Below are 19974 nucleotides of genomic sequence, written 5' to 3'. Positions count from 1 at the left end.
TGGCTTAACAGAGGATGTGTGAAATGTAGCATCTGTGGATGAGAGGGGAGTTGATTGCTGGAAGTCAAAGACGTTTTAGCGCTGGGGATTTTCCTTTGGCTCTGGCTAAAACCCTCTTTGGGGGGCGCCAAAAAGGGAAAGATGGCCGCAGTAAGGGGGCAGAAGTGAGCATACAACAATTATTTTCCGCAGTTATACAAAGTTTGTCCCTTTGATGGTTGTGTTATGGAAGGCAAACATGCGTATCACAACTTCAAGCGAGAACGAGAAACCATGGGTAAACCGCAACAGATATCACAGCATCAACGCACAAGTGGTGTTCGATGCAGAACATCAAATGTGGTGGTTGCTTGATGACCTGAATTCAAACATTTTGGAACTTTCAGGTCCTTAGTGAAAGTGGCTTCAGTCACAATAGCCCTCCAAGCTTATTATTTCTATTTTCTCTGCAAAGTGCTGTTTAATCCGTCCTGGTATTTTGTTTATTCATTTAATTTAATTGAGTAATGCTGACAATTGGTCAACAGTGCAAATACACTGTCCAAAGTTGACCAAAGTTGAACTCGAGGTGAAAAAATTGCGCACACTTCATTCCCACCAGTTCATTCCATTGGAATGAACTCATTTTGATGCAGAATTATGCATTTTGCTGGTGTGACCAGGCCTAAAAGCAGCTGTGTAAGAGGAGGCCAAAGGTGTCATCCCAAGAATATTGCCAAGAGCAATGGCCTTATACACCACTCCCAGGGGCCCGATTATTAACTGTATCAAGAGCAGATTACAATGTAGCGGTCAGAATTTTGTAGCCTTGCATACTTTTATGTATTGTTTCTTTTCAGATCACACAAAGTGCTGTGAAGAGGCGCATCACATGTTCAATGTCCTCCATGAAGGCAACAAGATGCGACAAGATAATAATTACTAACTGTGAAGCGTATAATACATATACACATCCCCACACCGCCCCGACGATGATAGCAATGTTTGGTCGAAATCTTTCCAAAATTATTGATTTGAACTGACTGAACAGAATAACAAATAAAAGAGCCCAAAAAAACATTTAGTGTTTAAATTTGTTTTTAATTTTTAAGAGCATTGTATTGCTCGTTTATGTACAATGTTTGAATTCTCATTCACAGTTCTTCTGCTCGTAATGCAATGTTCCCTGGGTCCATTCTTCTGTGCCTTTGGCTGGTAACGGACCTACCAGGGGCCCAGGATATGGAGAAGGGGGGTTTTTCCTAGAAATAAAGACAGGAGATAGATAGAGAAGATATAAATGTTGACATTTGTGTGTAATTAACTGAATGAAGAAAAGAAAAAACACTATTTATTCTCGGTGCCCTTACCTTGGCAAGAACTCTAGAGTCCGTCAACCAGCACCAGAGGAAGCATTACTCCACTATTTGAAGCATTACTTTCTCCAAGCATTCACTGAACCACTTCAGGAAATGTGCTCAATGGTTTAAGACCTCCACCTGTGCAATGAATAATGCGTTATCTGAGGCACTATGCATAATTCAGCGGGGTCATATAAGCTTACAAGTTGCTGCAGTAGCTTTCTTGTAGGCTGTGACCCCCCCTGATGAGCTTTTGACAAGACGTTATACCACTTTTTTAGCATTCCTGAGTCGCAAACCATAGCAGTAAAGCTAGCAATACTTGCAATTTCTTTCCATTTTTTTTTCCTGTTCCTGTTTTCTAATATAAAAAAAACCATCAGATTATCACATTTATGTGACTTGACCAAGACAATTCTACATCTAAGGTTGCCGGCTGGGCTGTGATAGGGCCCAGGCTGACCCGTGGATGATCCCTGCTGGGTCCCTGCTCTACACTTGGTTGGTTTATGACCCCCCCCCACACACACACACACACATTCAATGATGTAGTGAATTCAGTGCCGCTTTGTAACACCCCTAAAGCATCATGGGTGGAAACCAGTTGCAATGCTTTATCTATCCACCAGGAGGAGCAGTGATTGTGGGAGATTTACTGCAATCAGACTGCAGTAGTGTATTCCAGCTTCAAGAGGGGAGAGAGAGAGAGAGAGAGAGAGAGAGAGGGAGTTTCCTTATTGAGTGCACACCTTTTCACTTCTCTTCAGGTGATCAGCTTGAATAGGAGGGAGAGAGGTGAAAATGTGTGAATCAGTTGGCTATTGAGACGCAAACAGATGCTGTGATTATGTATGCAGTCTTTTGTTGGCCGTGGTGTCAAGTGTAGCAAATGATACTTTAGAGCTCCCTGGAGCCCCACTCCTGCCAGTGTTACTTCCTGCTTTTTTGAGGTTAACGTTCTTTCTCGGACAGAGAATGGGGGTGTGGCTAATGGTCTGACGTATTCTATACCATGGCAAAAAGTATGTTTTTTTTCCGCCCCAGTTTAGATGAAACCAACGAGCTACAGTAGCTTGGAAAACAGCGATATGGCACTCAATTTGATGATTTTTTTATCTCATTTTTAATGTTAATGAATATTAATTACAGTCTGAGACCACAAATGGGCCAAGGATTAGCACCACACACCCGATCTCTCTCCCTAATTGGCTCTCTTCTTCACTGTCTCCAACTGTCTGCCTGCTGCTGCTGCACCGAGGAGCTGCTGTTAAAATTGGCCAAAAATGACATATTTCCTTCTAATAAAAAAAAAAAAACACAGGTTCATTATATTCAAATATCTATTGTTGTGCATTATGTCCATAAGGGGGCAAACCAGTACAACAGGAGACACCGCATAACTTTGTGTATAGGTATATTTATTTTAACATAAACATGTATTTGAAACCATCTATATACCTACACATAACGAAATAAACAGATAAAATAATGTTCTATATACTGTATTCATAATTTGGTCATGAACAACGATTGTCGGCGTCAGCCCTTACCGACAGATGTTCCCGAATTTAGCCGTCTCTCCAGTAAAACTGTGTTTCGACACAAGTTCTTGTTTTTTTTTTTAAAGACATTTTCATTGCTTTCTTTGCGGTGTCTTCTTCTTCAACCTTGTTTTTTTGTATAATCCGGTAGTACCAGCCGCATGATAGAATGTCATCAACACGCTAGTCTGTATCCATGACGTTCCACTTCCGGGATTTTTCTGGTGCAGCCAGATGTCCCTCATTTCGGATTTATAAACGACTATGGTTGAGCATATCAGATCTCTGCAGGGTAAATCCAGACAGCTAGCTAGACTATCTGTCCAATCTGAGTTTTCTGTTGCACGAATAAAATAACTTTTGAACGTACACATGTTCCACCAAAACAAGTTCCTTCCGGAGGCTATTTTGCCGAGGTGCCATGGCTACGCTCAGCGCTTAGCATCGCCCAAAAATGATTGTGATTAGTTTAAAGAAATGGCAATAAACCAGAGCACGTTTTTCTCCCATCCAGGAATGCTGTGTGGACTAGCCAGACCCTCCTCCGCAGCGCTGTGGAGGAAGGTCTGGCAAAGCGAGACTATCAACACGCCTACTTGCTCGCTATGAATTCTCTAAGTCTGCTCTAGACGGCCGGCCGGGCTCAATCCTACAGGGAGCTACGGAGCAGGGGTCCAGAACAAGCGAGGCAGACAGCCACGGTAGTGCTATTTTTTTCTTTTTTTCTACAGTAGGTTTAATATAAATATAAATTTTTGTATTTGAATGTTCATTGACAGGGGCCCTATTTTAACGATCTAAGCGCACAGCGTGAAGCGCCTGGCGCAGGTGCGTTCAGGGCGTGTCCGAATCCACTTTTGCTAGTTTGACAAAGGAAAAAAAGGGTCCGTGTGCCGGGCGCATGGTTCAAAAGGGTTGCATTTAGGGTCTTCATTAATTCATAGGTGTGTTTTGGGCGTAACATGCAATAAACCAATCAGAGGGTCATCTCCCATTCCCTTTAAAAGCCAGGCGCGTTTGGACCTTGCTGTTACGATGGAGGATTTGCTGAGCAGGAAGGAGAGATTTTCAGGAGAAGAAACTGATCTGCTCGTGCGTGAAGTGAAAGCGCGCAAGCAGATCCGATCATATCATAATACTATTTCACACTGTAATATTTTTATTTGTTATCTTCTGCATGTCTGTGTGCTGCTGCGCGTCCCTGTGTGTGTAACAAGCATAGTGCGCGCAATGCACGAGCCTAGGAGCATTTTACCGATGTGCTGTTAAAATAACAATGAAATGCTGCGTTATTGACTTTAGACCAGGTTTTTGTTGGCCAATGGCACGATCACTTCCCGCTGCCTCAAGATAGCAATACGCCCTGAATGCACGTGAACACACCTCCCTGTAAGAGCAGCATGCCCACGGGCGCAGGTGCATTTGCTATTTAAACGACGCGGGTGCTGGACGGTCTTAAAATAGCAAAGACACCTACGCCCGTGGGCCCAAGATCGGGGTGCTGCGTTTACAGACGTAACACATTATGACTGGCTGTATGTCGGAAAGTGCGTTTGTGTTTTCCTACGCTGTGACAAGAGTGGCTGGTGAAGCATTTTGATTTGACTTTGAATTCAGCGGCAAGGCTTCTTTCAATGTGATCAACTGTAATTCATATTTCCATCCAAACAAAATTGAAATTCCAATTCAATTATGACTTAATATCTCATCATTTTACCTTTTTATTCCTGACTCAAGTGGGCTTCCATTAAATTCCTCAACGAGAACACACATGAAAACCAACCAGTGCAGAAAGCACATCCTTTAGCAGTCTATTTGGGTTCTGCTGTCTGCAGAGCCGTGTGCAGAGTCAAACTCAGGACGTCACACGGACAACTGTGTGTGTGTGTGTGTGTGTGTGTGTGTGTGTGTGTGTGTGTGTGTGTGTGTGTGTGTGTGTGTGTGTGTGTGTGTGTGAGAGATAGCGAGGACGAGAAAGGCGACACCAAAGACACTGAGCTGAAATGGAAACACTGCGTTGCAACACGTGTCTTTTAATTGAATTAAAGCCATTCATTTTTAAGTCGTTTGTCGTTCTACAGTATTAAAGAAAACAACAATCAGAAAAAGAATATCCCAGTCCAGTTACTTATTTTGATGCAAAGATTTGTACATTAGCAGGAATGCAGCACAACATGGAAATGAAAGCTGTGCTCTGCTTATTTGAACGTGATAATACAAAGTTTATTTTTTTTTTTGCCCTAAAATCTGTGAATAATCGTTGCAGCCCTATAGCCGAGGGATCACTGAAGGAAATCAGATTTTTTTTCACATAAAGTCTCTACATGTACTTCGGCAGTCAGCAATCACGTTTCACTTAGCTCCCACCATATCTTTGAATAGTTTATAGTTCAATTTACACTGTCTCTGACATACTTGCAGAAGTCTAAACTGCAGGCAATGTGACACCCTTGGGCAGCTCTGCTGTCATGCTGTCAGGAGCGGGGGTTAAAGGGAACAGATGACGAGGGGGAGGGGGGGAGGTGGGGCATGCCTGACCCTTAAATGGGATCAAGTACTGTACAACAATTTATGACTGTCTTATATCGCAGACTGAAAAGTTAAATAGGGTAAATAAATGCAATGTTACTATTAAAACACATTTCAACTTGTCATGTGACACCCCGCCGCGTGTTATTGTGAAAAGGGTGCGGTCGAAACTCAACTCTCAAAATGTATATTTTGTGTGTATTCTTACCATTAAGACACATTTCAACTCTCGAAACTCATGTATTTTTACCATTAAGACACATGGCAACTTGTCATGTGACAATCCGCCCCGTGTTATTGTGAGAAGGGTTCAGAAAAAAAATGTGTCATGGGCTGAGAAACAGAAAATAGAAAGTAGAAATACATATGTTTGGCATATGCACACAGTGAGCAGCTTTCACTGCATGTTTGGGGCAATTACTGGATTTTGCATCCAGTGTTGAATACATTTAGAGTGAAAACTATTTTAGCATGTGTGGCTAGAGCCGGCCCAATGCACATGCTAACTAAGCCCCCGTGGCTACCAGAGAAGTACCCCCGAGAGAGCGTGAAATGTCCTCACAAGAGCCAGCCCATGCTGCGTAAGCCATCGCAAAGGGCCCCGCATGCCCCAAGTGTTTACAACTTCAAAAGAGCGTGAAGTGAAACTGTCCGGTCACATAAAGAGGAAGAACACACACATTTTTCATCTTGCTGTTATATGACCTGGGTCCTCATCAGGCACAAGTGCTCACTAAAACTACTAAAAATAGGGCTGGGCATCGCCAAGGACATGGTTCCGATTCGATTAGGTCAGGGAATTTCAGTTACAATACCTATTTTGCTTGGATTAAAAAAAACAGACTCTCACAATTGTACAAGGAAGAAGCAACCCTCAAACATATTTTATAAACGCACCAGGTTAATGTTAACATTAAGAAATTATCCCCTTTTGGGGAAAAGGGGGGTCCATTCACCACAACCATGATGGAAATGTATATGTTAAAGATGAATTTCGGTATTTAATTAATGGATTTCAGGCTCAAACAAAGATTTTAATTGGAGAATCGATTTTTTTTTTTAACCCAGCCCTATCTAAAAAAATAATGCAAGCACATGAGTGGCCATGTAAATGTATCTGTGTACTATGTGTAATTCATTCGGGGGCGTTTGTTTACATGACGTTTCAGAAATCTGGATTCCGATGCAAGACACGTGCATGTCAACGCAGTGAGTGCTGGTGGCCCTAACTGCTCCTGCTGTAAAATGAATGGAAGTCATGTGGAAGAGAGGATGCATGTGTGGGGGGATGGGTGGGGATTACGTGTGTGTCATTACACCAACAGACAGCTGCGAGTGTAATAAATATGATGAAACGGTGGAAGGGAGGGATGTAGGGACAGCAGAAATGAGGGCTTTGTGTTTTTGTGTCCACTCTGTCCAATTCCAGGGAGGGAGAGTGACGAAGGCAATGCATCGCTGCGCACGCATGCACGCACACACAAACACACACACAAACACACACACACACACACACACACTCTGACTCACTAAGCCCTATTTGACTTTGCAGTAGTTCATTACGAGTCAGGCCTATCTGCAAACATTAAAACTGCTCAGGCAGACAACATTCTCCTACAACGGCCTCCTCACGGCCTTTCACCCAATCTTTGCCTCTTTCTATTTTTGCCAGCAACCCTCCTCATGTTCTAACTTCCTGCTAGCCTCATTCATACTTTCATCCCTCCCGAGTCTCCTCTTCTTAACCCCCCCAACCCCTACACACACACACACACACACACACACACCCACCCCCGCCCTTGACTACCTACCGCCCCCCTCCTCCTGCTTCTCTCCTCCTCTCCTAAATCTATCCCTCCCTTCACTTGTCCTCTTCCCCCGGCCTCCCCTCTGCACTGCAGCACCTATACGGTCATTAATCTCCAAGGTCCCTGTAGTGCGACACACTGTGTGTATGTGTGTGCGTGTGCGTGTGTGCGTGTGCGCAACACAATGTCAAGCTTAACACTCCCTGAAAAGTCACGTGTACTATTAAAGGCAGATTTATACTTGGCACATTTGTCTTCGCAACGGTCTGCATGACGTAAATCATTGTTAGCTGCTGAAATTCCAGACAATAAAGAAAGATTTGTAGTATTTCCCAAGTTGCCATCCAGGGGCCCATTTCAACAAATTTGCAATATGAGACTAACCCTAACTCTAACCCTAACCCTCTTTCACTGATTAAAAAGCCATACTTTTGACCCATGCATGAGCATGTGAAAGCCTTGGCGGACTCGCAAATGTATTCACAATTTACAAGTGACTTTACCTTTGAGCACCAAAATCTTATCAGTTAATCCTGGCGCCCAAGTAGACGGCCGTGCCAAATTTGAAGATATTACCTCCAAGCAGTCCTGAGATACCGTGTTCATGAGAATGGGACAGACGTAAGGTCACAGTAACCTTGACATTTGACCTCTAAAATCTAATAAAGGAATTCTTGAGTTCAAGGGGATGTTAGTGAAAAAATTCCCTCCAGGGGGTCCTATAAGAATAGGTTTATAAGAATAGGGCGAAAAGATGGACGGACGGACGGACCAACCCGAAAACATGTCTCGGCCACAAAAAAAACAACCAGTCTTGCCAAAAAGGTTCAGTACACAGTTAATCAGTCGGAGGTAAACCCGACAAGGAGAAGGCTAGCAGAGAACCAGGAACGCTTAACACTTGGAAAATTGATGGGACGATTGACAAAGTGTACATAGACGAACTGGCACTGAGAGAGGTTGAACACACAAACTAAATAAACTAGGGAGGGAAGGGACTGGTTGAAACTTATCAGGGCAGGAGAGACAATCACAGAGGCAGGAAACACACAAAGGCAGGAAGTAAGTGAATGAATGACAGGGTGGGCAAAGGAGACCAGGATGCGGGCATTGGGAGACCTTGTTTCGGGCACACACAGGACAGGCGTCCTTTTTGTTTGCTCTGATGCCCCAAATGACGGAATAATTAGAATTTTTGAAAGACAATATTAAATGGCATGGGCTATGGCAATTCTAGTGTTAATGACCAAGGCAGTCTGCCATACTCCAAGGTGACAGGAGAGAAGACAGGTGTGGGCCCAATGGATTACCTGAAAATGATGAGAGGCAACAACAGGTTCAGGAGACAGCCTAGATGTACAGACAAGTTTCTATGATCAGTCCAAACCAAGAAAGGGTGCTCCGCTCCCTCCCACCGTTGGCACCACTCCTCCAAAGCCACTTTAAAAGCCAGCTGCTCCTGGTTCCCCACATCGTAATTCCTCTCGGCAGGAGAGAGTTTCTAGGACAGGATGGCACAGGGGTGGAGCTTGTTTTCCACCAGAAACTGCTGTGAAGTCACTTCTCTAATGCGCATGTTCGAGTCATCTACCTCCACAATCAATGTGGATCTTGGACAATGAAGACGGGTGCTGAGGTCAAGCTTTTCTTCAACCTCTGGAAAGAATGATCAGCCTTGGGAGCTCACTTGAACTTCACATGTGAGGAGGGCATGCAACAGTACTTAAGTTCCTGATAAAATGTCTGCTGAAGTTAGCAAAACCCAGACTAGAACTAGAACTAGCTTGGGACAAGTAGGCGTGGGCCACTCAGCAACAGCGTTAACCTTAGCGAGATCTATCTTGAATGTTGTTCTCAGAGACAATAAGCCCAGGGAATGCGAAACTGGAGGGATGGAATTTGCATTTCTCATCTCTGATGAAGAGCTGGTTGTCCAGGAAGTGCTGCAGGACTGGCGAAGACATGTCTTTTCCTCAGGAAAGAAAAAGAGGATATCATCCAGGTAGACAAAGACAAAACCAGTTCAGCATGTCTTGGAGAATGCCATTTATCAGAGCCTGAAACCAGGCCAAAAGGCATCACAAGATACTACACTACAAACGTCCATCCAGAGCGTTGGCCTCCAATGGCTTGTGCAGGGGAACCAGGCCGAGTCCAAGTCTCTTGGCTTACCTCCTTTCAATAACACTTGAATCAGCCTTAGAGTCTATTAACATCAGGTGGCAGAGAGTCTAGGAAGGGGTGACGAGTTGAGCCTGGGTGCGAGGTAGAGAGGGAAAAGCTCTTCACTGGCGAGCCTTGTCTTTTACTGATCAAGCAGACATGAAGTAGCCCAGTTTGGAAGCATCTGCCCTCCCATGGACGGGAGCTGTCGCTCCTCTGGAATGAGCCTGGTTCTTCTCAACTGCATGGGCTCCTGCGGAACAGTAGAGAGCACTAATGAGTCAGCCCTAAAGGTGAGACGAGGAGGAGAGCACCAAGAAGAAGAGCGAGTGGCAGTGAGCTGCTTCTTCTGGATGGACGCAGTACCAACAGCCCTGGACCTCTCGCTCTTGTTTTCCAGGAGGCGGTTTCATTTTAATGGCTAGAGTGATGAAAGACTCCAGGCCAGGAGGAAGTTCTAGACGGACCAACTGGTCCTTGAGGGGGTTGGCTAGCCCACAGTGGAAAGCGCCGAACAGGGAAGGCGAGTTCCAGCTGCCGAGGTAGCGAACTCGATGGCGTAGTCAGAGAGACTCGACACTTAACCTGGTTTAGACCCACGAGCTGCCTCTGGGCCGGGGGTTTTGTGGTCAAACATCTTATGAGCGTGTCAGTGAAGTGTTCCAGCAACTAGCAGACAGGAAAATTCTTGGCCCACTTAGGGAAGCTTTTGGTCAGCTCTTTCACCCTAATGCAAACTGAGGTGAGTTGCCCGTCATGGGGGTGAATCTGTCTCTCTTGAGCTCGGAGTGCAGCATGCGAAGAATCAGAGTATGCAAATTGGCCAGTTCGTACCGTTACGACTAGTGACACCACAGGCAAACTTGCCCTCAAATTATTGGTGTGATTATTGGTTCTTTTTTATTTAATATATTTATAGCGCAAATTTTGCATCTATTCAATGTTTTTTGTTTTAATTTAGGTTCACACCCCTTAAATAGAGCAAGGACAATGTGTGATTTCCAGCTCATCATCTTGGTTTAAATTAGAAAAAAGATGTTTAAATCTTGTCTATTGTGCAGTGGACAGAATCTTTTTCCATCCAGATGGTTAGAAGAGTGTTTTCAGATAAGCTGATGCTAAGCCCCGGGGCTTCATGGTAACACAGAGACAGAAACAACCTTAGTCAATTGGCTAAAAACGTGTTTTTGTGTGTTATCACGCAATAATGTCTTCGCAAACCAGGGGATTGAGTCTTAACGAGTTAAAAATCTGATGCCGTAAAACATCAAAAGTGCGCTTTTAACTTCTTCATGTGTTCAAAACTGGAAGCAACCACCTTTGCTGGGGGGGGGGGAGCATAATGTTATGCAGCACCATAGCTCTGTTTTGCAGCATTCTGCTTTCTGTAATGCTTCTTTCTCTGTTCAACTATTGCTTTCTTCAATCAAATTGATACGTCTGGTACTATCATGGTTAATAGATTAAAACATAGATTGTAAAAGGACATGCTTAGTCGCTCAGTAGGGATTTATAATATTCATCACCTAAGTGCAAAATGTAAAAACTATATATCCAAAGTTTATCAGCAGACCATTTGCAGCAAGACATCACAGCTAAGCAATACCAAGCACACCAAGGTAGGTAGTAATCCACTGGGAGCGGGATTAAAAAAAAAGTCCAGCGCAGGGCTCTAGTAGGTAGCGGAAACCAGAGCAGACACAAGGGCCATGTACATGACCACATATGACAACAGGAGCATGGAAGTATCAGTCAGATTTGCACGACAACATCGAATTCAACACGCTTTTAACACTGTGAACACCAGACTTTGCATCTTGCATGACAACACATAACTAACTAAACACTGTGTGGAATGTACAGAATCATGTTCCCATTCTCTGTACGCACAGACGCCCACTGCTGGTTATCCTGCGCCTGTTGGCATGGGGAGAGGGAGACAGAGAGACTGGACTGTGTGAGTAAATGTGTTGACAAAAGTAGAAAGAATAGGATGTCCATGTTGTGCTTTCCTATGTTTTCTCTCCCTTCCATGATTAATACAATAATGCCTCCACGCTTTCAATTCCAAATACCAAACTGTCAAAAGACATCAGCTCACATTCTCTCTCTCTCTCTCTCTCTCTCTCTCTCTCTCTCTCTCCAGCAGCTGTAGGAGCTTGCATGGCAAGAAGTATTTCATTCGTGAGTCACCTTGCAAAAGACAGAGAAATAACAGTGATAGTAAGATTATAATGATGATGATGATGATGATAGGGGAGGATGGCTGCCACTTAGAAAAACAATACACCTGTCCCACCACTATTTAAAGCTGCACTAATCAATAGTTTTATATTAACAATGGATCAAATGACTGTGTGATGTGAAAAGAGTCGCTCGTAGTGACGAACCCACAGAGAATTACCATCAACACTGCAGTCCTTGTCGGCTCTACGGAGCTTTTTAGCCTCTTTTAGCTCATTGTTTTGGTTTTACGGCTGACAAACTGCATAGCAGGCGGCTAGTTCTGTTTTTCTTTGTTTTACAACTTTATGTATTGATTTTCGCATCTGGAAAAAAAACAGTTACAATCTGTCAATCAAATCAATTTTTTTTTAGAGTAAATATTGGACGTAATAGAAAACTCTGCTGATTTTCAACCTGTTTTGATTCTAGTCAAGCTAACTGGCAACAGCCTTACATGTGAACAAACCAGCATGCACAGATGAATGAGCAGCTAAATTGGTTAGCGGGCAAGTTGCCCCAGAAGTACATCCCTACATGCAGTTATCTACAATAGGCAACTCAGGTGGTTAATTTAGCTTTAGAATACATTTTAGAATTTAGCTTTATATTCTTAAGACAGACAAATGACTAATGCTCTGTGTGACAAATGTCTAACATATTTTCCCATATGAATTTGTTAGTTGATAATATGTCAGATGCAGTTTCAGCTTGTTTCCAAGTGGCCAAATAATCAATGATTGCTGCCAGTGCACCTACAGACACCATGCCTCCCAACATAGTGACCTAAATGCCAACTAAAACGAGCATTCATGCAACAAAAGGCTTCCAATAGTACGTGTGCATTAATGTCACATCATGTCATAGTCATGTCAAGTATGCTTGACATTCATTGGGACCAATGAGAATTATCTATAACCAAACTTGGTCCTTTCCCTCCATTTTGTGCACTCTCATGAAGTGTGGTGTTTGGCATTTGTGTTCGGGATGAAGGGGTAGTGGTTATGTAGAGTCCAGATGGTCAGCCAAATGGAGCATTTCCACATGCATAGTCAAATCAAGTGAGAGAAGAATGTTCCCAGAATGCATTGCAGCTGTGACTGAGGAATGGCTAAAATGTGAAAGTATGCCTACCATACACTCGAAGACTCTGAAAAGACTTTGAAAAGACTAAAGTCTAACACCATCTCACATCTAAAGACAATCTGTCATAATGTCACTAAGTTTTAAGTCACAGACTAGGAGATTTAGCAAAGACTGGGGATCTTCCTGGGTCACAATTTGTAAGACTACTATTTAACTTCACTACTAGGGCTGGGTTAAAATAATCGATTCTCCCATTAAAATCAATCTTTGTTTGTTTCTTGCTTGTACAATTTACAGCATAAGTTCTCTTAGAACTCTCTGATATCCAAGCAAAATTGGTATTGTAACCTAATTGATATGGAATCGAACCAGAAATCGAATCGGGATGCTGTGATTCAAAATCGACTCGATTTAGGCAATCATTGGCGATAGCCAGCTCTATACATTACCAAGGTTTAAAACTTATAATTTCAATCATGTTTTTATTTTGCTGAAATGTCCAGAAGGGAAAAACACTGAGTTTTATGAACACCTTACACCACGAACTCTGGAAATTTGTCTGCGACAGTGGACAGTTGGAAAGTCTTTTGGTGTAAGGTTGGCATTAGATGGGATATCTCATGCACATGCAGTGAATTACTGTATTTTACTAATTCTCCATGATTAGAACCTGACAGCAGCTGTCTGTTATGTAAATACAAGATACCATTGATGCAATGGACTACAGTTCTTCAAAGCTCTGATACTGTACATAGAGTAGTTTCTGTTCTCCACTACTGTAACTGGCATCTCCCCCCTGGCCCTTGTAGCTTCATTCCAAAGGGCCATTAGCCAATGAGGGATAGTGTTACAGGAGAAGTAATGGTATAAGGCTCATGTCTGTTAGTTTCACGCAAGTCTTATATCTACTTACATTCTTAATACAAGGTACAGGCGTCTAGATTCTCCTTTTGCAAAAACATTTGTGAGTCTAATCCCTTTGAGGTGATATAAGATAGCAAGTTTAAATGCTAAATTTAGAACGTGAGCATGCTTACTGTTGCAAACTGTACCCGTTAACATTATTATGCTCAGTTTTACATGTGAAATTTGAGCATGTTGATATAGCCTACTAAATGTACAAACTACATAAATTAGTTAATCAATTTGAAATTATTCAATTGTATAGTACATACATTACACAGGGGCGGAACAAGACGTTGTAAACATTGGGGGCTCAGCCCAAACCAGGGGGGAGAAGGGGGGTTAGGCTTAGTTGACCGCAGTTATTTGCATTATTTTTCAAGCCATTTGATAATAGAATGCCTACAATTCTTAGTAGTAGAATCTAATTGTTCTCCAACTGTCTTCGTCATTTTGAGACCAGAACACAAAGAAATGTTGAGGATGACTCATTTTCACTTTCACTTCATTTGCCGCCTAAAAAAGGGGCAAAAATTAGCTGATGTTACTACTTAAAAGTTCCATGATATAGGTAGGGTAGGAATTTGGCGGAAACAGCATTACTAATCCTGAAACCTATTTTTAGCAGAGTTTACATAATGAATATTTCCCCAGTAATAGAACTTTTATTTATTATTTTTGTTATTTTAAAACCCTACAAGCCGAGCTTTCCAGAAAACATTCGGGGCTGGAGCACCAGAAGCTCCAACTCGCTCCGCCACTGCATGTACATTAGCATGCTGACATGTTAAAAGTGACTTTTTTTTTTACATAAGATAACATAAACCTTTATTGACTCATGATTGATTACATGCAAATGTTAGCATTCTTACATACTATAGCGTTGGTCTGAATTTAAGACTTTTTTTCTTCTAGGAAATAAATCTGAAAAGTGCGGCCATTTTATATTCTGAGTCTGACCAGAACACGACAGGCATTCTGTTATTTTATGTCCAAACCCGACCCGAGCCCAGACGCAGTTAATGTTAAGTAAAGCACCAACTTTGTGTTACACTGTCCAATGTTCAGCTCAGGACACACACACTTATTTCTGTCCATGTGTCCGTCAAGGGATGCTGCTGAAGCTGTGCGACAGACACTAGATTTGCACTCAAAATAACTTGAACAGCCTAACTGGCATTAGAAATAGACTATAGTTTACTTTTCCTTTGAATGTCAGTGTTTCCAGTGTGTGCGTCACTACTGCAGTTTATTTTGTGTGTGAATGTCAGGTGTGTGTGTGTGTGTGTGTGTGTGTGTGTGTGTGTGTGTTATGTGTTTCCTTCCTCCTTGCCCCCTCCCTTGACCTATGACCTAGGAGTAACCTGATGTTTCCTAGGTATTTCCACTTGCCTCATGTTACCATAACATGGATTTTCTGGGAATCCCACCCCTGTGATTGCTAGTATTGCGTTGAATGTGCCATTTATAAAGGTAAATGAATAAATAGCTGTCATCAGCTGCGCTATATTAGTATGTCAGGCAGAGTTAGCCACATGGGGGTAAAAATGCTGTCATTTACATTTAGCTATCTTGAATGATGGACATGAGGTTTCTGGGTTTGTGTGTTTTAGCAAAAATAGAAGAGTAACAGTAGAAACCAAAGCATCACACAAGGGGGACAAACAGCTGATTTTTTTTCCCCCTGGCTGGTTAATACTGCTATGAATGGATTATAAACAGTGTTCATTTTCTTATATAAGTTGAAAACTGGTGACCCATATGACATCAGGATATAGTAGAAATGAAGAATGAAAAACACCCAAATAAGTTGTTTGTTCAAGCAGCAATTACGACATATATTTACGTTTATAGTGACGTCGCCCTCTAGTAAACGTAGTAGTTATGGCGCGAGCAAAGCAGGAAGTAAGGTGATGGAGTATAAGAGCACCACATTTTCATGTAAGGAGGCAGCTTTTTGGATAGGCCAAACAAACACCTTCACCCAGGAGACTGGGGTTTGAGTCCCATTTCAAAATCATAGTAAACTGTTTTTTTTAACATTACGAATACTCCGTTCAACATCGCATGTGTAACTGGATGTGAAGTAATGTCTGAATTTAACCCAAACCACGATCTTTTTCAAAACTTAAAAAATAACTAAGTAGTTTTGCTGCCTAAACATAACAAAGTCCTTTTTATGTGCCTAAACGTAACCAAACTGCAACCGTTTCACAGCGTTAACGACGTCATTCAATCCGCAACCTTTACATTTAAAATATGGCTGCACAATGGACCGTTTTTTTCTTCTCGTCATCGCGATATCAACCGGCGATATAAACACATCGCGAAAGACACTCCGAGATTTTTTGTGTTAGTTGAAAGAAACTGCACTCCATAATGGAACTGTTATTCTTTGGTTTGTGGTGCCGTTTTACATTCAATTCAGTGTTTAATTTGTTCAGTAAAAGAATGGAAAACACTTTAACATCTGTTTATTTATCGCAAGTAACATCGTTATCGGGGTATTTAACAACGTTATCGCATATTTTCCTTCGTCGTGTAGCCCTAATTGAAAACCGCGACCGTTACGTTCTCTGGTTTGGATATGAGGACGGAAAACGCTCCTGTGGGTTGTTTGAGAGGGTAGGAACAAACGGCTCATTGCTGTATGGTTTGGAGGACTTTAATATGCCCCAAATCTAGCCATTTTTAAAACTAAGTTAAAACTGTTCTCCTTTCCAGAGCTTTTATGGTACTTTCATTTATTTCATATCTTTCATTTTACCTAAAACTGTGTCAGTACATTCATTTATCTCATTGTATACTTCTGTTTATAGTTGTAGCTGTAAAGCACTTTGAATGACCTCTGTGTAAGAAAGGTGCTACATAACATAACGTTGCGATGCCATCATCTGCTGTACGCAGGCCACGAGGTGTGGTATGGCAACACAGTCTGGAATTTCCGGTCCTGTTTGCGTTACAGATCTAACAATAGAGAGGTTTTATCTAAGAATTGCCTCCTTAGTGTCGAGTATCGATAAATGCCTCGTCATTCGATACCCAATTTCAATACCTAAGGATAAATCTCATCAGCGTCAGTGAGCCAATCAGCACGCAGCACACTTCTAACAAGATCTAATTATGTTTGTGATTGGTTGTCTAACGTTACACGTCGCTAGCCTGGTCCTACCAGACTCTGGTCCATTTTATTTGTCCAGAGAGTCTGGCCTCTCTCCATTGACAAGTGTTAATTTCCTTGAAGGCGGGTACTCTGTTGAAGTTTAAAACTATTGGATCTCCCATAGCCAATCGCTAACGTTTGCTCGTGACGTAGGTCGTGCGCATGTGCGACAAGAGGGGAGACCGACAACAACTATCTGCTTATATTTAGCATTAGCATCACTAGCGTTAGCCTTAAGCAACTCCTTCACCGCTAACGGAGCAAGCTGGAAAATCAAACTTTTCCCGAACCCCGTGGGGAGGAGGGCCACGACATCATGGCCACCATCACAACTCAGCAAATATTGCCACAACGGACCCAATGGCTTCGCTCGCATCTTTCTTCGCCGCCATTACGGAACTACAACTCAAACTAGCGCACGACTGCAACGTCATCGTTCTCAGCCACTCCCTCTGTTCGCTGATTGGACCGCCAAATATTTGTCCGGAGAAAACCCGCAAATAAATCGCAAACCCAGACGGAGTACTGAAGGTAAATGAAAATTGAGCGGAGGTACAGAGGAGGGCGGAGCCAGGCTTACACGTCGCAGAGGCACGCCGGAAAAATTCTCATGTAGTAGGATTTGAAATATAAATAAATGGATTTGTGCCATAATGCGTGTTCTAATGGTTTTTATAAAATCTGTATTAAAAAAAGAAATAACAGGCAAATGCACATAGATTTCTGTCAAATAAGGTAACACAGACTCTTTGCCGTACTGGCCCATTCTGAGTCAGGAAAAACCTTGGCTGCTTCATAATAAAAGCATTCAAAAGACTTTTATTGTGAAGAATTTATAGGAAATGAAACCGTTTCACAGCCGCTGCTTGACCACGCATTTCACTGTCAACTCCAGACAGCGCTGTGTAGCTCTGGCAATGCCAGGCTAATAATTAACAGAAGGAGACGACACAATAGCAGGACGTTTTGTAGTAATGTCAGACTGACTGACTGAAGTGATGTGCATTCTTCTTAGAAAACAACTAGTTTTTAGAAATGTCTCGTGAGATATTGTCTGTAGAAGTGTATTATTCAACTTTGGTTATTGTTATAGAAGGAACAGAAAATTGCAATAAACAAATTGAATCGGCACCCATGTATCCTGAAAGAATCGAATCAGGACAAATTCATATCGTCCCAGCGCTACACTCTAAGAAATGTCTGTGTATTAACAGTTGTATGACAGTATATTTTAACAGAAATTGTCCATAGAATGTGATTCAGTTGTATTGTATTGTTTACTTGCGTTTCGAGCAAAAATTTAAATAATTTATAATTTCAATTATAAAGAACAGATTTCATTTCAGAAGTTTACTAACTGAGCAGCTTTGTATGGGATCATTTCAAAGAACAGAAAATGTTCTTAATTTTTACCGTAGCTACGCACAAAATGTCTGTTTTTAAATTACGGGACAAAGTCCGGGCTAATTTGCTGCCAGAACTTTTTCTGTTATTCTACGGATTTATTTCTTAGAGTGTAGTGCTTAGCACTGTCCACTTGTGATCTGATCCCTCAGGACGGATGTTAGTGCCAGGTATAGAACGGGGTCGGAGATGTTCTGGATCAGGATAAGCCCGACTGCACCCAGCCCTGCCACTGAATGAGCACTTTCTGTTATTCTGTCATCATTTTCAGATCATGTTCTTCAATGACGTCCGGGCGATATGGAGGAAATCAAATATAAAGATATTTCTGACCAAATACCTCGATGTCCAAATTGCAGCGATATTGTAGGGTTGACTGTTTTTCACAAAATACTTACACAGTGAGAGTTCTGATAAAAAAAAAAAATCATCAGTAATGTGGATATAATGACTAAGTGGGTAAAGGCAAATAATAGAAATGTGAGAACAGTCTGATAAGTTCAGGAAAGGGCATCACTTGAAAAACCTTTAAAAGTATCCATATCACGATATGGATTTATATTGATATATTGCCCAGCCCTATATTCAATACAAACCACAGTACAGTCCCAATAGACACCCATCTCACACTGCCAAAACAAATATCAAATATATGTACGTAAGTATGATCATATCAGATCATTTAGCAACACTGATGAAGGCTTGTCCTCCAAACTATCGTTCGTATCAGTCAGTCAGTCAGACAAAACAGGAGACAGGGAGGGACTGCAGCTATTTGTTCTTTACAGTTTGCGTGTAATGGCATTCACCTGGGCGATTTTGACATCGTGAAAATCCTGCTCTGGCGCTCAAAGCAAAACTTATCAGTGCTTATCATTACATTATATCAGAAAGCCGAGATATTTCTCATTAATTCTACAGGACTTCTAAGTGCTGATCTCACTAGTTGGGAATTTCCACCCATTGGTTAAATAATAACAGTGTTAAAGAGATTAAAGGAATAGGTCGAGGCAGCTGAAAACAGAGAGTACTGTAACAAAGAAGCCATGGCTGCTTATAACAAAGCAATGCACCTGGCAAGGAAGGATTACTTTTCCAAGATTAGATTACTGGAAACTCTTGAACACTGTTCTCCGCTATTAGGCCAGCTACTTAACACTGGCCCGACCCATCTGCAGTTTTTGTAATCAAGTTGTGTACAACTTGAATTGTTGCATTACTTCATTTAGAGCCAGTAAATTGGTGCTGGTATGAGCTCAGCAAATCCTGTGAAAAGGATGTACAGTAACCATGGGGAAATAGTGTTCAGGGGCCGCCCACTTTTTGAACAGCTCTGGTGATTTTCCCCGGTTCAATAGTTCCATCGACGTTCCATTAGATGCTTTTATATATATATATATATATATATATATATAAAAGAGGGTTAAGCCTGGAACCACGAGATGAATCGTGAACATAAAACATTTGATTCGGCTCAAAGAACATTTGGAAAACGGCAAAAAAGGCAAAAGGTATAAGCAGTGTTGGGCAAGTTATATAATAACATTATAGATTACCAGTTACTGTCATTTGAGAGTAATTAGTTATATTACAGTATTACTGCAGGGTTTCTCCTGGCTCAGTATGGGGCTTTTGGGGGGAGCGGGGGGTGTCAGTAAACATGACTGGTCCGCGTACAGTAAAGGCAAAGAGTCTGCGTTACCTTATTTGACAGAAATCTATCTGTATTTAGTATTTCTGACTATTTGATAAACAAAATGTACATTATTAACAAGACTGGTTAAACAAATAATATTCAAATTTAGATAAATCAC

The 19974-nt window shown here is 41.9% G+C and overlaps 1 protein-coding gene across 2 annotated transcripts in view; it reads right to left on the bottom strand.

The window, feature by feature from the left end:
- nat16 (N-acetyltransferase 16) overlaps positions 1 to 19974 on the bottom strand; it is a 43386-nt gene that overhangs the window by 19350 nt on the left and 4062 nt on the right. The window contains exons 2-3 of one of the 2 annotated variants that reach the window (XR_003690944.1): positions 1350 to 1478; positions 1060 to 1241 (exon numbers count right to left, since the gene is read on the bottom strand). The exons of the other annotated variant lie outside the window; for it this stretch is intronic. The gene's annotated coding sequence lies outside the window, so the exon portion shown is untranslated. Of the gene's footprint in view, positions 1 to 1059; positions 1242 to 1349; positions 1479 to 19974 lie in introns of those variants that run through there. 2 annotated transcript variants of the gene reach the window in all.

Source organism: Perca flavescens, chromosome 19, assembly GCF_004354835.1.
Source record: "Perca flavescens isolate YP-PL-M2 chromosome 19, PFLA_1.0, whole genome shotgun sequence".
In the NCBI taxonomy this organism is placed as follows: domain Eukaryota; kingdom Metazoa; phylum Chordata; class Actinopteri; order Perciformes; family Percidae; genus Perca; species Perca flavescens.
This window is presented reverse-complemented; position numbering and strand designations above follow the sequence as displayed.